Consider the following 18,809-nt stretch of genomic DNA (forward strand, 5'->3'; position numbering starts at 1 on the left):
CCTCTGTGATTACCTTGTATCTAATCCTCTTCTGACAACTCTCTGATCACATGACTTTTTAGTTTTTATCTATTCACTTGCATTTAAGCTTTTAGCGACGTTAAGACGGAATAGAACGTCATAGCCGCTTGGCTGTCCTGAAGCCAACGGCGCTTCCTGAATGTGATTGTGGTCTGGAGGCCGTGCTTAGCATTATAGGGACGCCCACTGACCCGATCCCACAATTGAAATCTCGCAATCGCAGTCCCCTGTTGTGAAAAGCAAATAAAAAAGCATGTGATAAAAGGCTGTCTTTAGTGGCTTAGAAACAGGCAGAAATTTAGAGGTTTAAAGGTTATAAAGTATATTAATATAACAATGTTTGTTGTGCAAAGCTGGGGAATGGGTTATAACGGCATTATCTATCTTTTTAAAAAACAATTTTTGTGATGACTGTCCCTTTAATAAAAAGATCACTTTACATATATGCATTGCATAAATCATTACTTTTACCGTTTCTCTATCGTATTCTTGTAATCCTCTTTGCAAAATGTACTCCTTTCCAAACCCCTTCTGAAGGACTTGTTATACGAGTTCTAGCACGGGGGTCTCCCCAGGTAGGAAGATGATGGCGGAATATCTAGAGTGGGAATGCCCAGAGTTTTCAGTCATGTTGCCTGTGACGTCACCGCCACCTTCCGCAGCTTCCAGAGACTAGCAGGCATGCTCTTATCTATTGCAGAGTGTGTCTGTGAGCGTATCGGCTAAATGTTTAACGATCCAATGTAATTGCTTTAAAAATTAATTCACACGATCGTCACATGATTTCAAGGGTGGGGTTGGATCATGGAGGACTGCCTATGATGATAGGCACACACCCCAGTCCGAGTTCCCATTCTGAAAGTGCAGGAGGCTGCAGGATGCCAGATCGTCCAAACAGCTTTAAAGCCCAGTGCATGGAACATCCTAACAAAGTTAAGGGGTTAAAGGATCAGTATGTTTTGTTTGGGTGGTAAATGTAATTGTTTTGTAATCCTTTAACCCCTTTATGCCGTTAGTATGTTTCATGCCGTCCTAACAGAGGTTGGCTTTAACACCATTAGGACGGCATGGAAGGTCCTAACATATAAGGCGTCCTGCAGCTTCCATCTTTAACGAAGGAAAGGATCGTCCTAGGGGGTGTGCCTAGCAGCTAGGCAGTCCCCCATGATCTGATCCCGGCCTTGAAATCACATGATCACATTGACATTCGCGTGATTTAAATTTTCCTAAAAGTTTTTACATAGGAACTTTGTTCTAATGGGAACACTTATTTCACCAGAAAGGGGTTAAAGAGCATGATATATTAGCTATATGTTTTACATCAAGGCTAGTAGTGGACCTACTCAACAGAGGGACCTGGTGCAAAAAATTTGTCCCGTCCCCCTCAGATGGTAACTGTAATAAGAAATAATAATCATATACTGTACAGACTTCTCTGTATAATGATTTTGAGAAAATATAAATGATAATATTTTTATTTGGACAAATGTCAGTAATTTATAGAACAAAACAAAAATGTTAATTTTACTCAAACACATACATATAAATGGTAAAACCAGAGAAACTGATATTTTTGCAGTGGTCTCATTTTTTTTTCCTGAGCTGTGTATGTATATACACACGTACATAGTGGTAAAGAGCATGCTGCACTTTATAATCAAAAAATGACAGTGATGTATTTATTCACTACCCATATGTGTACACTGCCCTATAAATTAGTATATATGATGAATATGCTGTGTAGTATAATGATGGAATATCTACTAATAGTGAATACGCTCCATTGTAAAATTATATGAATATGCTGCCCAGAATGATGATGATCTGTACAGAGATAATTATCACATAGACAACATTTTCTGTGTTGCATCTAAGAGTATTTTAACCCCTTGACGACCAGAGATGTACCCTGTACGTAACTGGTCTTTGAATGGGGATTGTTATTTTGATACCGCACTATTCTAGAATGACTGCCACCGAAGGGAGGTCGTAGTAGCACGGTCCTGCAGCTCCCAGTGAGATCCGCGCTACTGTGATCTGAAAACCCCTTAACGACTAAAAAGTATTCATTTCTGATTTGCTTTTATTTCCTGTCTTAAGTAAAATTACTTTTAGGTTTCAAGCTTGTGGATATGTGTCAATATCTGCTGTTGGTGTTGTCCTTATTACCCAGTAAACTATGTGTCCTAATTTTGACACATATGACATATGTACATGTGAGTTATGTACAAACAGGGGTGGAACTACCAATGAAGCAGCAGGTGCAGTGGCACCAGGGAATAAAAATCAGCCCTGGTAACTTACCCTGTTAAAACCTTGGGGGGGCAGCATAATTTTCAGTGCCTAGGGCAGCACAAAACCTAAATACGCCACTGGCTGGACAGCCCCAGCCTCTGCTGCCCTCCTTGAAATCTCCTGGTGTCCTGGTAGTCCAATCCGTCATCATCATCATCATCATTATTCTACTAAGCAGCATACTCACTAGTTTATAGATGCATCATTATACAGTGCAGCATATTCACTATTCTGTCATTATACAGAATAGCATATTCATCAGATAATACATACTCATGGTATAGTGTATAGAAACTCTCATCATTATACAGCACAGTGTGCTTACTGCCAGTGTATAAATACTCAATACCATTATAAAGCTTGGCAGTTTATAACTTGTTGTCAGAGCATGCTTCAGGTTTTAGTGCAACTTAAATTCTACTGTGCCTCTGACTTTCCATAGCACAGTGTAGTGTTCCTAGCAACCTTGGCTATATAGTGCCTCGGGCTATAGCGTGCTTTGGCTCCTACTATGCATGGCTGGCGGCTGTAGCAACATTGGTTGCTATTTACTATTGTATACTGCGCTATTTCCTGTGTGACGGTTTTGGGTTAGAAAACCCCAACGTTTCCCTCACTACTTAGTTTAAATAGCGCAATTCCACTGAAACTCCTTGCCTGTATATTGAATTGTGTATTCCTGGGTGCGCTATTCATTCTGATGGACCTTGTTGCTGACTTTGCTTATTATTTTGCTTATTCTTTTGTCTGCTGCCTGCCCTGACCCTTGGACTGCCTCTAACTAGTCTTACGCCTGTTGATTTGGTACATTTGCTGTTTGCCTTGTTTTGAACCTCTGCCTGCCTCTGATGCCCCTTCTGTTTTGTAATTCTGCATTGTTTTGCCTGACCCTGCTAGCTGACTACTCTTCTTGTCTTATAACCCTTATCCTGGTTATTTACTTCTGCCTTTTATCTGTGACGTCTTTGTCACCTCTGCCACTGGGTCCTTGTGCTGTTTTAGTTTGTATGTAAGATTTAGTTCATATCATTCCACTTGATGCTGGGATAAGAAGACTACTGGCCAGGTAATTGGTTTGATAGGTGGCTCTCCTTACAGGCCATGGCACTACACATCAGTCAGAAGATGGACCATACGGAAGTGGCCAAGACAGTGACTTACCATGGACAATTATTGGGAGCCCATGCAGCTCAGCATCAAGATCTTGACACCAAGATTGAAGAATTAACAGAAATTTCAAAGCATTTATGCACATGTCCTGATCAACTAGCACTACTGCTACGCCAATGCAACCCCAAGCTTCCTCAGGTACCTCCCAACATTCAGGGCCTAAGCTACCTATCCCAGACAGGGAATCGACGGGAATTCTGAAGAATGTTGTGGATTTCTCCACCAGTGCAGACTACATTTCAAGAATGATCCAGTTTCTTTCTCTACCCCAGCTGCCCAAGTAACCTTTATAATTTCCCTTCTGCGAGGCAAAGCTCTGGTCTGGGTTTCCCCTTTAGTAGAGAAAGATAATTCTTGTCTTCAAGACACCAAATTAATTATAGAGGAAAAACATGGGCAGAAATGACCATTAAAGAATACACTATTAGCACTCTTGTAGACTTTTTTTGACACAAATTGTGTATATGTATTGTGAAAAGATTGAGTACCAAATGGTAAAGAGAGTTCGCTTGAATGATTAAAACATAACTTTTATTAATTACGCAAAAAAATTGGGAGATAAAATCAAGGGATGTGCAATTAAAAACAATAGCTAACTGGGGCGTGATAAAAGGCGGTCTCTTATATCACGATAGGTGCCAAGATATAGCGTTTAGAATTTGTTATGCATACTTGGGTATTCCTGGTACAACCTACAAATGTATAGCAACACTCTGCAGATAAAAAAAAATTGGTTTACTAGTTTTATGGATAAATACCATAAATATTTGCAGAGGTTGTGTTCAACATCTATATATTAATTGCACATCCCTTGATTTTATCTCCCAATTTTTTAGCGTAATTAATAAAAGTTATGTTTTAATAATTCAAGCGAACTCTCTTTACCATTTGGTACTCAATCTTTTCACAATACATATACACAATTTGTGTCAAAAAAAGTCTACAAGAGTGCTAATAGTGTATTCTTTAATGGTCATTTCTGCCCATGTTTTTCCTCTGAAATTCAAATAATACACAGCACCTTCTACCCTGAGAATATATGTAATATAACTAGTAATCAATCAAGGGTGTAGTCACAACTACAGATTAGGCAGTGCCATTGAAACCCCCTTTTGGCTTCACCAAATTAATTATGTCCATGCTGCAAATATTTTTTGACCTCAATCAGTAGCCCAGTATGCAATGGACTTTAGTACAATTGTGGCAGAAACCGACTGTAATGCTTGGGCACTCAAAGCCACTTTTCATAAAGGGTTGAGTGACAGATTCAAGGATGAATTGATATACTACTGTCATGTTCCGATGTATATGCACTCAGGACACAGACCCTCGGGGCAGTGGTAGGGAATTGGAGACACTGACTCCCTGACCCGGGGAAGAGTATCCTGGATGTGGATAGATGATTTTCTGTGATTCATAGTTGCAAGAAGTTATTGTAGAATTCATGGAGAGTGAAACATATGTATACAATATATTCTGGCTTCAATGGAAAAATAAATTGATACTGTGACTTATAGTTAATAAGAGTAGCTGCAGGATTCATGAGTGAAAAATATAGCAATGTAAGATGTTCAGGCTTCAGAGTAAACTGGTAGAAGATTGACTCATAGATGCAAAGGTTTGTTGTAGGTTCACAGTACATAATATTATATAGAGCTGTATGTCAGTAATAAGCAGAGCAGCACAGGTGATAGACAAGTTGCAAGTTTAAGGCATTAAATACTGTTTGAGCATATATTGGAGAATCACAGGAAAGCTGTTTAACTGAACACATAGATGCAGAGTTCTGAATATATTAACATATTTGGAGATGGATATTTCAGCTATGACAACTTGTAGCAGAGATTATTAATAATGTTCTGAGTAAAATGCTGTTGTAGAAATTAGATAGTGATTATAACCATACATACTTGTAATTTAGAATAAAGTTCAGAGTTTGTTAAGTAGCAGTCTCCAGGAAACAAAATGGATTTATATGGATACTTGCGATTAGATGATTTTAAGCATAGCTAAAAGGAAAGGTTGTAGTTTGAATATGCTGGTAAAATCCATGCAGGAACAGTCACAGACCTCTGTTGTTCTGGAACAAAACTTTAAAGCTAATGCAATGCACGTTAGGCCTGAGATGGTTTAAAAAGAGGCTGAGGGAATCGGGTGCATGAATGAATTATTAATTAGGCAGGTAAGTTGAATGCAGATACTCCGCCAACGGTATGATTGTCAGTAGCAGGGAAGGCAGTCTTAAAAGGACAGTGATATCAGGCAGGCATATGTTACAGGGATGTTCTTGAGTCCCTTGAAGGATTCATAGACTTATGCATTTCTACTATGAAATGTTGACTGAAAGAGAAAGAGCTAGGAAAGTATTAAAACCTCCTGTTAAGTTAGCCCCTCATTTCTCATCTTCTCCCACTGAGACTCCTAAACCAATTGAGGAACAAATGGAGGTTGGAACAATCAGGCTTTCCGAAGACGAACGACAGCAACTTCAAACCTAGGGCCTAAGTTTTTACTGTGGGAAAAAGTCACCTGCTTCCCAACTGTCCCATTCGGCCAGTAAAAGATTGGCTTAACCATGGTTGGGTGTACAAGGTTAAGCCTTATCACTGATTTTACCTCCTTCAGACAAAAACTGTTTCTTCCCATCCAACTTTCAGTGGCTGACAAAACCTATTATTTCCTAGCCATAATTGACTCCGAAGCAGCTGCTATTTTTATGGATTTCACACTAGCTATCAACTTGGCTATCTCAAAAGTTACAATGGAGCAAGCTTGCATGGAAAACCTCTAGGCTCCGGCCTAATGGAATGTCACTCTACTCCTTTAATCTGCACTATCAAAGTTCTGTACACTGAATCCTTGGTCTTCGTTTTGATCTTGTCACCCAGCATACCCATAATCTTTGGTTTACCCTGGCTCCAGAAACATAAACCCTCTTTTTCCTGGGTACATGGGGAACTCACTTCATGGACTACTGTTTTGGCTGTTGCTTAAAATTACCTGCAGTCAAAAAGGTCACTTTTATTGCAAACATCTCTAGTGAGTCTGCTCTACCATCGGAATATGCCGAATTTTTCAATGTCTTCTCTAGAAAACAAAAAAAGCTCCATCAATCTTATGACTGTGAGATTGAGCTTCTGCCTGGCACACCAATTCCAAAAGGAACAACTTTCCACTCTCAAAACCTGAATCTAGGGCTTTGGAAGAGTATATTAAAGACAACCTAGAATGAAGTTTTATCAGACAATCTTCTCCTGCAGGGTTAAATGTCTCTTCTTTGGGAAGAAGATGGAGTTCTTCGCCCCTGTATAGGTTTTAGAGAATTAAATCACATCACCATTGGATGTATTTACCATTCCTTTCATTTTGGAACTGTTTGATGCACTACCGGGAGCAAAGTTCTTCACTTAATTGGACTAAAGAGGGGCTTATAATCTGTTCCAGATAAAGGCCAGCCATGAATGGAAAACTGCTTTCAACACCTACTATGGCCATTATGAGTAACATTTTCAGCCAATAGGAGTGCAAGGATACCCCTATATAAAAGGTGTACCTTCCATTCAAGCTTCAGTGTGCAGCACATGATCGCACAAAGAGGACCTCCGTGTCAGATGGATGACTGCTCCGCCAGGATGAAGATTGAAGATGGTTCAGCACTGGATGAAGATGGAGCAACGCTCTTTAAGAATGGTGAGTACCGATTTTGGGGTTAGTGATAGGTATTTTTTTTTTTTTGTGGTGGATTTTTTTTTTATAGACTAGAGTTTTTTATTGTAATGGGCTGTAAAAGAGCTGAATGCCCATTTAAGGGCAATGTCCATACAAATGCCCTTTTCATGGCAATGGGTAGATTAGTTTTTTTTTTTGTTAGGATTTTTTGTTTTGGAGGGTTGTAAAGTTAGGGGGGATTTTGTAGTTTTTGGGATTAAAGAGCTGGTATCTTTAGGGCAATGCCCTACAAAGGGCCCTTTTAAGGGCTATTAGTAGTTTATTTATAGATAAGGGGTTTTGTTATTTTGGGGTGGTTTTTTTTAAACGGGGTATTAGATTAGGAATATCTTTTTTTATTTTGGATAATTTCGTATGTTATTTTCTGTAATGCTAGGTTTTTTATTTTGTGTAATTTTATAGTTGTTATTTTTTGTAATGTTAGGTTTTGGTGTTTTTTTTTCGTAGTGTTAGGATTTTAAAATTTTGTAATTTAGGTTTTTTATTTTTGGTATCTTTTTTTTTTTTTTAACATAGTAATGTTAGGTTTTGTTATAGTTTAAGCTTAGTTTTTTTATTTCATAGGTAAGTTTATATTTATTTTAAGGTAGTTCTATTGTAACTTTAATTTACACTTAGGGGGTGTTAAATTTAGGGGGTTAATAGTTTAATTTAGTTTTTTGCGATGTGGGGAGATGGCAGTTTAGGGGTTAATAGGTTGATTAGGTGTTATCGATGCGGCGGGATAGCGGATTAGGGGTTAATACCTTAATTTAGTATTTAGTCGCGATGTGGGTGGGCAGCGGGTTAGGTGTTAATAAGTTTTTGTTAGTATTTGCGACGTGGGGTGGCGGTTTAGGGGTTAATAGGTAGTTTATGGGTATTAGTGTACTTTGTAACATACTTTTTATGAGTTTTGTGAAACATTTTTGTTCATCAGATGACACTTCCCCATCCGAACTAGACTATTTTGTATCCTCAGAGTTAGTGCTCTGCAGGAGAGCAGGTATTTGGGGCTGGGGGGAAGCATTTTCCACATTTACCTCAGAAGACTTAGTTAAATCGCCAGATTACACTTACTTTGTTTGTGAAGGGCTTCCATACAATCTGTCACCACTTTATACATGCTTTTTAAATTCAAGGTAAAAGTCCGTAGTGTTCCTCTGAGTGACACATACAGGACAAAATTCCCTATGGGAAGTGTAGGGTTGTGGCTGATTTGCATGCAGAATCTGAGGTATTCTCACAGATTTCTCACAGTTCTGATTGACCTAGCATACTGGTATTCTGGTATTCTCACATATTTGATTGACCTAGCATACTGGAACAGACTTTCAAAATAATCATAAATTTGTAGGAAGAGGAACATCATTAGCTGACTACTCTATAGTGTGAACAGTGACATCAGTGAGGGCAATGTCATTTTGTTCCATTTTAATGTATAATAAGCAGTATGCAATGGCACCTTATATATACAGGACAGAAAATAGGTAGAGAGTCTTCTACACTATACCTATTCACCCTTCAGACACCTGTAATATCCCTTAGTGTTTTTACACTACAGCTCCCATGCAGACTGAGTTGCCACAAGTTATTCTCTGGCAGCTCCTGTATGGGTACTCATCCCATCCTATGATAGGAAAAGCTGTTTATTAAGTGTGAAGCTCTTGTCAAACACTCATGAGCTACTTTTGTTGCCTGGAGTAGCCCCGTAGTGGAAATTAAAGCCCAGGTATCTAAGGGGGTGGGGCAACTGCCCACAGAAAAGCCAGTGATTTATCCTCCTGCTAACAGGAAGTGGCAAAGAGCACCACAGCAGAGCTGTATACATAGCTCATCCCTTCCCTCCACCCCCAGTCATTCGACCAAAGGTTAGGAAGGGAAAGGAAAAGCTAAAGGTGCAGAGGTGACTGAAGTTTATAAAAAATAAACATATTCAAAACCTGTCTTAAAAATAACAGGGTGGGCCGTGGACTCGTCATATCGTAGAAGAAATTAATTTATCAGGTAAGCATAAATTTACTTTTCTTCTACAAGATATGACGAGTCCACGGATTTCATCCTTACTTGTGGGATACAATACCAAAGCTACAGGACACGGATGAAAGGGAGGGAACAAGACAGGAACCTAAACGGAAGGCACCACTGCTTGAAGAACCTTTCTCCAGCCTCAGAAGAAGCAAAAGTATCAAATTTGGAAAAAGTGTGAAGAGACGACCAAGTCACAGGTTTGCAAATCTGTTCAACAGAAGCATAATTTTTAAAAGCCCATGACGAAGCCACAGCCCTAGTAGAATGAGCCGTAATTCTTTCAGGAGGCTGCTGTCCAGCAGTCTCATATGCCAGACGGATGATACTCTTCAGCCAAAAAGAAAGGGAGGTAGTCGTAGCTTTCTGACCCCTACGCTTTCCAGAGAAAACAATGAATAATGAAGATGATTGACGGAAATCCTTAGTCGCCTGCAAGTAAAACTTCAAAGCACGGACCACGTCCAGGTTATGCAACATACGCTCCTTCTTAGAAGAAGGGTTAGGACACAATGAAGAAACAACGATTTCCTGATTAATATTCTTATTAGAAACAACCTTAGGAAAGAAACCAGGTTTGGTATGTAAAACCACTTTATCAGAATGATAGATAAGATAAGGCGAATCACATTGTAATGCTGATAGTTCGGAAACTCTACGAGCAGAAGAAATAGCAAACAAAAACAAAACTTTCCAAGATAACAACTTAATATCTATGGAATGCATGGGTTCAAACGAAACCCCTTGAAGAACATTAAGAACTAAATTCAAACTCCAAGGTGGAGTAATTGGCTTAAACACAGGCTTAATTCTGATTAGAACCTGACAAAAAGACTGAATGTCTAGAACATCTGCCAAACGTCTGTGAAGCAAAATTGACAAAGCAGAAATTTGTCCCTTTAAGGAACTTGCTGATAATCCTTTCTCCAATCCTTCTTGGAGAAAAGACAGAATCCTGGGAATCCTAACTTTACTCCATGAGTAGCCCTTGGATTCACACCAAAACAGATATTTACGCCATATCTTAAGATAGATTTCTAGTGACAGGCTTACGTGCCTGAATCAAAGTATCAATGACCGAATCAGAGAAACCCCGCTTAGATAAAATCAAGCGTTCAATCTCCAAGCAGTCAGCTGCAGAGAAATTAAATTTGGATGTTGGAAAGGACCCTGTATGAGAAGGTTATGTCTCACTGGAAGTTTCCTCGGAGGCAGAGAGGACATGTCCACTAGATCTGCATACCAAGTCCTGCGTGGCCACGCAGGCGCAATCAGAATTACTGAAGCTCTCTCCTGTTTGATCCGAACAATCACCCGGGGAAGGAGAGGAAATGATGGAAACACATAAGCTAGGTTGAATGACCAAGGCATCTATCAGTTCGGCCTGAGGATCCCTCGATCTGTATCCGTATCTTGGAAGCTTGGCATTCTGTCGAGATGCCATGAGATCCAATTCCGGTCTGCCCCATCGGAAAATCAGCGAGGCAAAGACCTCCGGATGGAATTCCCACTCCCCCAGATGAAAAGTCTGTCAGCTTAAAAAGTCCACTACTGGGATGTAGATTGCTGACAGATAACAAGAGGGGGTCTCCACCCATGAAATTATCTTGGATACTTCTCTCATCGCCAAGGAACTCCTCGTTCCTCCCTGATGATTGATGTAAGCCACAGTCGTAATGTTGTCCGACTGGCATCTGATGAATTTGGCCGAAGCCAACTGAGGCCACGCTTAGAGTGCATTGAATATTGCTCTTAATTCCAGAATATTGATTGGAAGCAGAGACTCCGTCTGAGTCCATACACCCTGAGCCTTCAGGGAATTCCAGACTGCACCCCAGCCTAGAAGACTGGTGTCTGTTGTCACTATCACCCACGAGTGTCTGCGAAAACACGTCCCTTGGGACAGATGATTCGGCGATAACCACCAAAGAAGAGAGTCTCCTGGTCCAGATTTATCTGAGGAGATAAATTTGCATAATCCCCATTCCACTGTCCGAGCATGCTCAGTTGCAGTGGTCTGAGATTAAATCGAGCAAACGGAATGATGTCCATTGCCACCACCATCAATCCAATTACCTCCATGCACTGAGCCACTGACGGCCGAGGATTGCACTGAAGGGCTCGGCATGTGTTTAGAATCTTTGACTTTCTGACCTCCATCAGAAAAATCTTCATAGCTATTGAATCTATCAGAGTTCCCAAAAATGGAACCTTTGTCTATGGAATTAGTGAACTCTTTTCTACATTCACCTTCCATCCGTGAGTTCTCAGGAAGGACAACACTGTGTCTGTATGAGACTTCGTTAGATGATAGGTCGATGCCTGAATCAGAATATCGTCCAGATAAGGCGCCACTGCTATGCCCCGCAACCTGAGAACAACCAGAAGGGACCCTAGAACCTTTGTGAAGATTCTAGGTGCTGTGGCCAACCCGAAGGGAAGAGCCAAGAACTGAAAATGTTTGTCCAGGAAGGCAAACCTTAGGTACTGATGATGATCCTTGTGGATAGGAATATGCAGGTATGCATCTTTCAAGTCCACTGTAGTCATATATTGACCCTCCTGGATCATTGGTAAAATTGTTTGAATAGTCTCCATCTTGGAAGATGGGACCCTGAGAAACTTTTTAGACTCTTGAGATCTAAAATGGGTCTGAACGTTCCCTCTTTTTTGGGAACCACGAAAAGATTTGAGTAAAACCCCCGCCCTTGTTCTAGTTTTGGAACGGGACGAATTACTCCCATGGTAGAGAGGTCTTTTACACAACGTAAGAATGCCTCTCATTTTATCTGGTCTACAGACAATCAAGAAAGAAGAAACCTCCCTCTTGGGAGAAAACTTTTGAACTCCAGTTGATACACATGGGTCACGATCTCTAGTGCCCAAGGATCCTGAACATCTCTTGCCCAAGCCTGAGCAAAGAGAGAAAGTCTGCCCCCTACTAGATCCGGTCCCAGATCGAGGGCCGCCCCTTCATGCTGTCTTGGTAGTAGCAGCGGGCTTCTTGGGTTGTTTACCCTTGTTCCAAGTCTGGTTGGGTCTCCAGATGGACTTGGCCTGAGCCAAATTCCCTTCCTGCTTTGTGGAGGAAGAGGAAGAAGAGGGTACTCCTTTAAAGTTCCGAAAGGAACAAAAATTATTTTGTTTACCCCTCATCTTAACGGACTTATCCTGAGGTAAAGCGTGATCTTTACCTCCAGTAATGTCAGAAATTATTTCCTTCAACTCGGCCCGAATAGGGTCTTACCCTTGAAAGGAATAGCCAAGAGCTTTGACTTAGATGATACATCAGCAGACCACGATTTTAACCATAACGCTCTATGCGCTAAAATCGCAAATCCTGCATTTTTAGCCGCCAACTTAGCAATTTGAAAGGCGGCATCTGTAATAAAAGAATTAGCTAGCTTGAGAGCCTTAATTTTATCTAAAATATCCTCTAAAGGGGTCTCAACCTTAAGAGACACTTCTAGAGCATTAAACCAGAAAGCCGCTGCAGTAGTCACTGGAACAATGCAGGCTGTTGGTTGTAAAAGGAAACCCTGATGAATAAATAACTTCTTTAGAAGACCCTCTTATTTTTTATCCATAGGGTCTTTGAAAGCACAGCTGTCCTCAATAGGAATAGTTGTACACTTAGCCAGGGTAGATATAGCTCCCTCCACCTTAGGGAAAGTCTGCCAAGAGTCCCGAATGGTGTCTGATATGGGATACATTTTCTTAAAATTAGGAGGGGGAGAGAACGGTATACCCGGTCTTTCCCACTCCTTCTTAATAATCTCCGAAATTCTCTTAGGAACCAGAAAAACATCAGTGTAAGCGGGTACTTCTAGATATTTGTCCATTTTACACAATTTCTCTGGTGGTACTATGATAGGGTCACAGTCATCCAGAGTCGCTAAGACCTCCCGAAGTAACAGGTGGAGGTGTTCTAGCTTAAATTTAAAGGACATAACGTCCGAATCTGTCTGAGGTAACAAACTACCTGGTTCTGAAAGTTCTCCCTCAGACAAAATTTCCCTGACCCCCAACTCAGATCCCTGTGAGGGCACATCGGAAATAGCCAACACAGCATCAGAGGACTCAGTGTTTACATTGATTCCTGTCCTACTGCGTTTACCCTGTAACACTGGTAATTTAGATAATACCTCTGTAAGGGTAGTTGACATAACTGCAGCCATATCCTGCAGAGTAAAAGAATTAGACGCATTTGAGGAACTCGTCGTCGCTTGGGTGGGCGTTAATGGTTGTGACACTTGGGGAGAATTAGACGGCATATCCTGATTCTCTTCAGACTGAGAATCATACTTAGGCACACTTTCTTTACATAAAATATGCTTTTTACATTGTAAGGCCCTTTCAGTACAAGAGGTACACAAAGTAAGAGGGGGTTCCACAATGGCTTCTAAACACATAGAACAAGGAGTTTCCTCAAGTTCAGACATGTTAAACCGACTAGCAATAGCCACAATAGTCGTAATTAACCTTTAATAGTGAATTAAACAAATTTCAGAAAAATATGTACTGCGCCTTTAAATATTAAAAGCGCAACAATTTTACTGTACTGCACCAAAAACGATTTTTTTGCACTAAATAATCAAACAAATCAGTTCAAATTTTCCAAAAATTATTGCAGCAATGGAGCAAAGCTAAATCACCCTGTAAAAATGTTTTATATGGTAAAAAACTTTAAACAAAGATAACAGCCCCTGTACCTTGCCACAGCTCTGCTGTGGCGCCTACCTGCCCCCCGGGTACTGCAGATTGAATCAACAACGATCCGGTGATTGCTTATCCACTTTTGGCCCCACCGGAGCTAGTGCCTGCTGCCTTCTCGTCAGGAGAAACTGCGCGTCTGAGCGCGCGAAATAGGCCCCGCCCACCATGGGCATTGCATCCACAGTCTCCCTAACCGCATGGAAAGCGGTTTTCATAGCCATGTGGTCCCCAAGTCTTAAAAACACATAGATGTTATGCCTGCCTGCTGCCTTAATAAACCTAGTAAAAGCACAGCTGCCTCTCCCAGTGTCAAGCCCTTATTAAACTTACATAGCCAAAGTAATAAGTATTATGTATGCACCAGTAAGTTCAGTAACCCATAGTCCTTATATGTCTACTGCTTACCCCTTCCCCTATAGGGAATGTCAGCCATTTCTGATATAACAAGTCTCCTCAGAAAATAAAAGACTGAACATACCTCAATGCTGCTTGTAGTATGACACCGGTCTCCACACTGAAGATTTTTCTTGCACTACCTTCAGAACTCTGTGGGAACCAGAATGGATCTTAGTAATGTCTGCTAAGATCATCAACCTCATGGGAGAAAAAAGGATCTCTTCATTTCTTTTGGGAATCCAGACTGACAATTTCTCCCTGAAGAAAAATAGTACACACCGGTACCATTTAAAAAAATATCTTGATTGAAGAAACTAAAACTAACACCTCACTTTACCTATTCCTATTACTAACACAGGCAAAGAGAATGACTGGGGGTGGAGGGAAGGGAGGAGCTATATATATATATATATATATATAGCTCTGCTGTGGTGCTCTTTGCCACTTCCTGTTAGCAGGAGGATAAATCCCACAAGTAAGTATGAAATCAGTGGACTCGTCATATCTTGTAGAAGAAATTAAGAGAGACAGTCGACCACCTCTTTCTCACAGTTTAGAAACCTACTTAAAGCACAAATGTTTATTGAACAAATGGACACGAGACTGGAAGTACCAAATAGAATGGCACTTTATTTACTTAATGGCATTATCTAATCCTTACATTTGAATTAGAAGTACAAAGGTCTTTATTAACACCATTTCGCCAATCAGTTGTGTTTCTTGAAGCATCTCTTAGAGGTAAATGTGATCATCTCTTTGATCCTCTAATAAGTGGGTTTTTGTTTTGTTTTTTTCCTCGTCTTTCCCTTGGGTTCCGCCGTCTACAAGCCATCATCACTCCAAACTATAGTGGTAAGATACATCCTTTTTCTTTTTCTTTGGGTTTTCAAATCAACTTTATTGAAACAATTATGTTTATACAAAGCAAAGGTATAATAAAACATCACGTGTTATCACATTTTGACAAGCTCATTGTTGAGTACATAAAAGTTAAATCTAAACCATAACAATCATAAACAATGTACAACTGACTTGTTAACTTTAGGAGGAGCTTAGTTCGTTAGAAGAGCAAAGCAATATTTAAGTGCGTATTCTACAAAGTAGGTAGAAGCCCTTTGCGTGTCTAAAGGTGGAAGGAAAACAAGAGGAAGGGAAAGTTTAAAAAGTCATGAGTAGCAGGGATAATGAGAGGAGGTGGTGTGGAAACCCCCAAGGAGGGTATGTAATATGGTGAATCTGGATGAGCCACATAGTGGTCATAGTGTGGTAAGTCTAGCCCACAGAAGAGCCTCCTAGTATTATTGATTCAAATGTTTTTCTACTTGATTCCCAGGAGAACTTAATGTCATAATACATTTAAGTTGCCATTTTTAAAATAGCAATATTTTTCTAACACTAAGGTGTTTTCCATATGTTCCAGCTAAGTGTTGATAGCTGGAACTACTTGTGATTTCTATAAATTGGCTATAAAGATTGTGAAGAGTTCAGTGCCAATTGAACCAGGTGAAGGCAATGTTTACAGGGGGAATCTTGGTAATAAATTTAATAAAGCTGCTGTGGGCTCAAGTTTAAATGTTGAATCTGGTCCCAATAGGACTTTAATAAAAATGCTTTAATCTAAGGTATATCCACCATATGTGAATCGGTGAACCTCTTCCCTCACAACCTCTCCAACAGGTATCGGAGGAGTCTGGGAAGATACTTTTAGTTCTGGTTGGAGTAAGATACCACCTAGATAACATTTTATAGTTAGTCTCTAAAAATATTGTGGAGAGGGAGAACCTCCTAGAGTTCCTCATTATAGGATTCCAGTCTATGCCACTAACTTTGTGGTACCTATACTTGAACTGGATGGTCTTTATGACAAAAGTTAACATAACTAGGGTATTTCTGATGTTGAACATATAAGAGAGTACACCTGGCCCATAATAAAGTGTGTCGGAATTGGGGAATCTAATAAGCCCATCTGCTCAAATGGTGTCAAGGACCTAGATAGGGACTAGCGATGTGGAAAAGTGGTTAATAAATGCCACAGTTGATGATATTTGAGCCACTTTGTGAAAGCCCCTCCCAATAGTTAAATACATAATTTATTATATACTGCAATGCATCATAAGATTAACATTAAGGTGAACTTTAAAGGGACACTGAACCCAATTTTTTTTCTTTCATGATTCAGATAATGAGGCCCATTTATCAAGCTCCGAATGGAGCTTGAGGGCCCTTGTTTCTGGTGAGCCTGCAGGCTGCTCCATAACCCTGTCCGCCTGCTCTGAGCAGGCGGACAGACATCGCCAGAATTTAACCCGATCGGGTTGATTGACACCTCTCTGCTGGCGCCCTATTGGCCGTGAATCTGCAGGGGGCGGCGTTGCTCCAGCAGCTCACAAGAGCTGCTGGTGCAATGCTGAATACAGAGAGCGTATTGCTCTCCGCATTCAGCAAGGTCTTGCGGACCTAATCCGCAATGTCGGTTACATACATAGGCCTCAGAGCATGCAATTTTAAGCAACTTTCTAATTTACTCCTATTATCAAATTTTCTTCATTCTCTTGGTATCTTTATTTGAAAAGCGAGAATGTAAGTTTAGATGCCGGACCATTTTTGGTGAACAACCTGGGTTGTCCTTGCTAATTGGACAGAAGCAATACAAAAGTGCTGTCCATGGTTCTGAACCACAAATTGGCTGGCTCCTTAGCTTAGATGCCTTCTTTTTCAAATAAAGATAGCAAGAGAATGAAGAAAAATTGATCATAGAAGCTTAAAATTGCATGCTCTATCTGAATCATGGAAGAAAAAAATTGAGTTAAGTGTCCCTTTAAGGTTTTATGTGTTTAGGGTTATGAAAAGACAGCATAAACAGGAGCCAGCAGGAGTCTGTAAATGCTTGTATACACCGTGGGGCTTGGTTAGGTGTCTGAAAATAAGCACAATATTCTTAAGAAAATAAGCAAAAATATTTTTTACAAAAACACTACCAGATGGGCTATATAAATGGATCATCTATAAAACATTTATGCAAAGAAAAATCTAGGGTACAATCTCGCTTTCAGGACACGAGTTGAAGGTGATGCAAGTAAATTGATGTAGCAGCTCCCCCTTCTCCGTAATATACCATTAAATTGAATGTAAAGTTTAATGAATGGTATCTAAAAATACCCTTTAAAAAAAGTGGCACTTTCATTCATTAAACTTTACAAACACACTTATTTTTTAAAATACTTACCTTTGCGTTATGGTAAACATAATGCTGATCCTCCGGCCGCAGCTCCTGCTATCATTAGCATATCAATGACGAACCGGCTACCTCCAATCGTTGCGTGCCTCATGAGCTGGATGCCAAAGGGGGCACCCAATGATTGGATCTGCTAAAGAGAGCAGAAGCTGCAGGATCAACATTATGTTTACCATAACGCAAAGGTAAATATTTTTAAAAATAAGCATCTTTGTAAAGTTTAATGAATGATAGTGCCCCTGTTTTTAAGAGTATTATTCATTAAACTTTACATTCACTTTAACTTGTAATACCAGATTTTGTACTTTTCTTAGCGCAGGGTCACAATATAGATAGCTTATCCTGTGCTATTTTTATCTCTCCACTTTTAAACTAGGCCTAAATGTTTTAAGCAGGATTTAAAGGGAAAGTTCACCCCAAAATTCTCACCCTTTAAATTGTTCCCAATGATTCATTTTACCTGCTGGAGTGTTTTAAATTGTTTACAAGTAGCTCCTTTACCCTTAATTTGGCATTTGAAATCGTTGATTAAGCTTGTGGTTTCCCAACCTATACTGAAAGTTTCTATACTGGAGTATGTTCTATTTAATAGCCTAAGTAAACACAGCCAGCAGAAGAGATTACACTCTCAGTGCGGGGCATGAAATGATAATTTTCCATTGTTCTCTCTAAGTATTGAGCTTTGGTTTTCTAGACAAATTAAGATAAGGAAGCAAGTCTGTGTACATAAAAGTGATAACATAATGAGATCTGATATTACCTGAAGCTCAACTTATTGTAATAGGCTGTGGTTTAAAAGCACAAAATCTGGTAATGGTTTCAATATATGTGTTTTTCTAAAAAATAAAATATGTTTAATCCTAATTTGTTTGAGTGGCATTTTTTCCCCAGTCTTTTTTTTTTTTTAGATAATGTCAAACTACTTTTATTGTTATTAAACACCCACACATAATTATATATATTCACGCTAATATGATATGAGCTATAGCCAGAGGCGTAACTAGAAACCACAGGGCCCGGGTGCAAGAATCTAAGAAGGGGCCCCCCCACCACCCCTCCCCCCTCCAAAAAAAGGTGAATTTAATACATTTTTTTTTTTTTACATTTAACACAGAAAAAAATGTGAATCAGATTACATGTCTGCAAAAGGAGGTACCCACAGTCTGTGAGATGGTCTGACCCCCTATTACTGTTTATATATATATATAGTGACACTATTTAACCCCCCAGTACTGTATAT

This window comes from Bombina bombina, chromosome 1 (genome assembly GCF_027579735.1).
Source record: "Bombina bombina isolate aBomBom1 chromosome 1, aBomBom1.pri, whole genome shotgun sequence".
Lineage (NCBI taxonomy): Eukaryota > Metazoa > Chordata > Amphibia > Anura > Bombinatoridae > Bombina > Bombina bombina.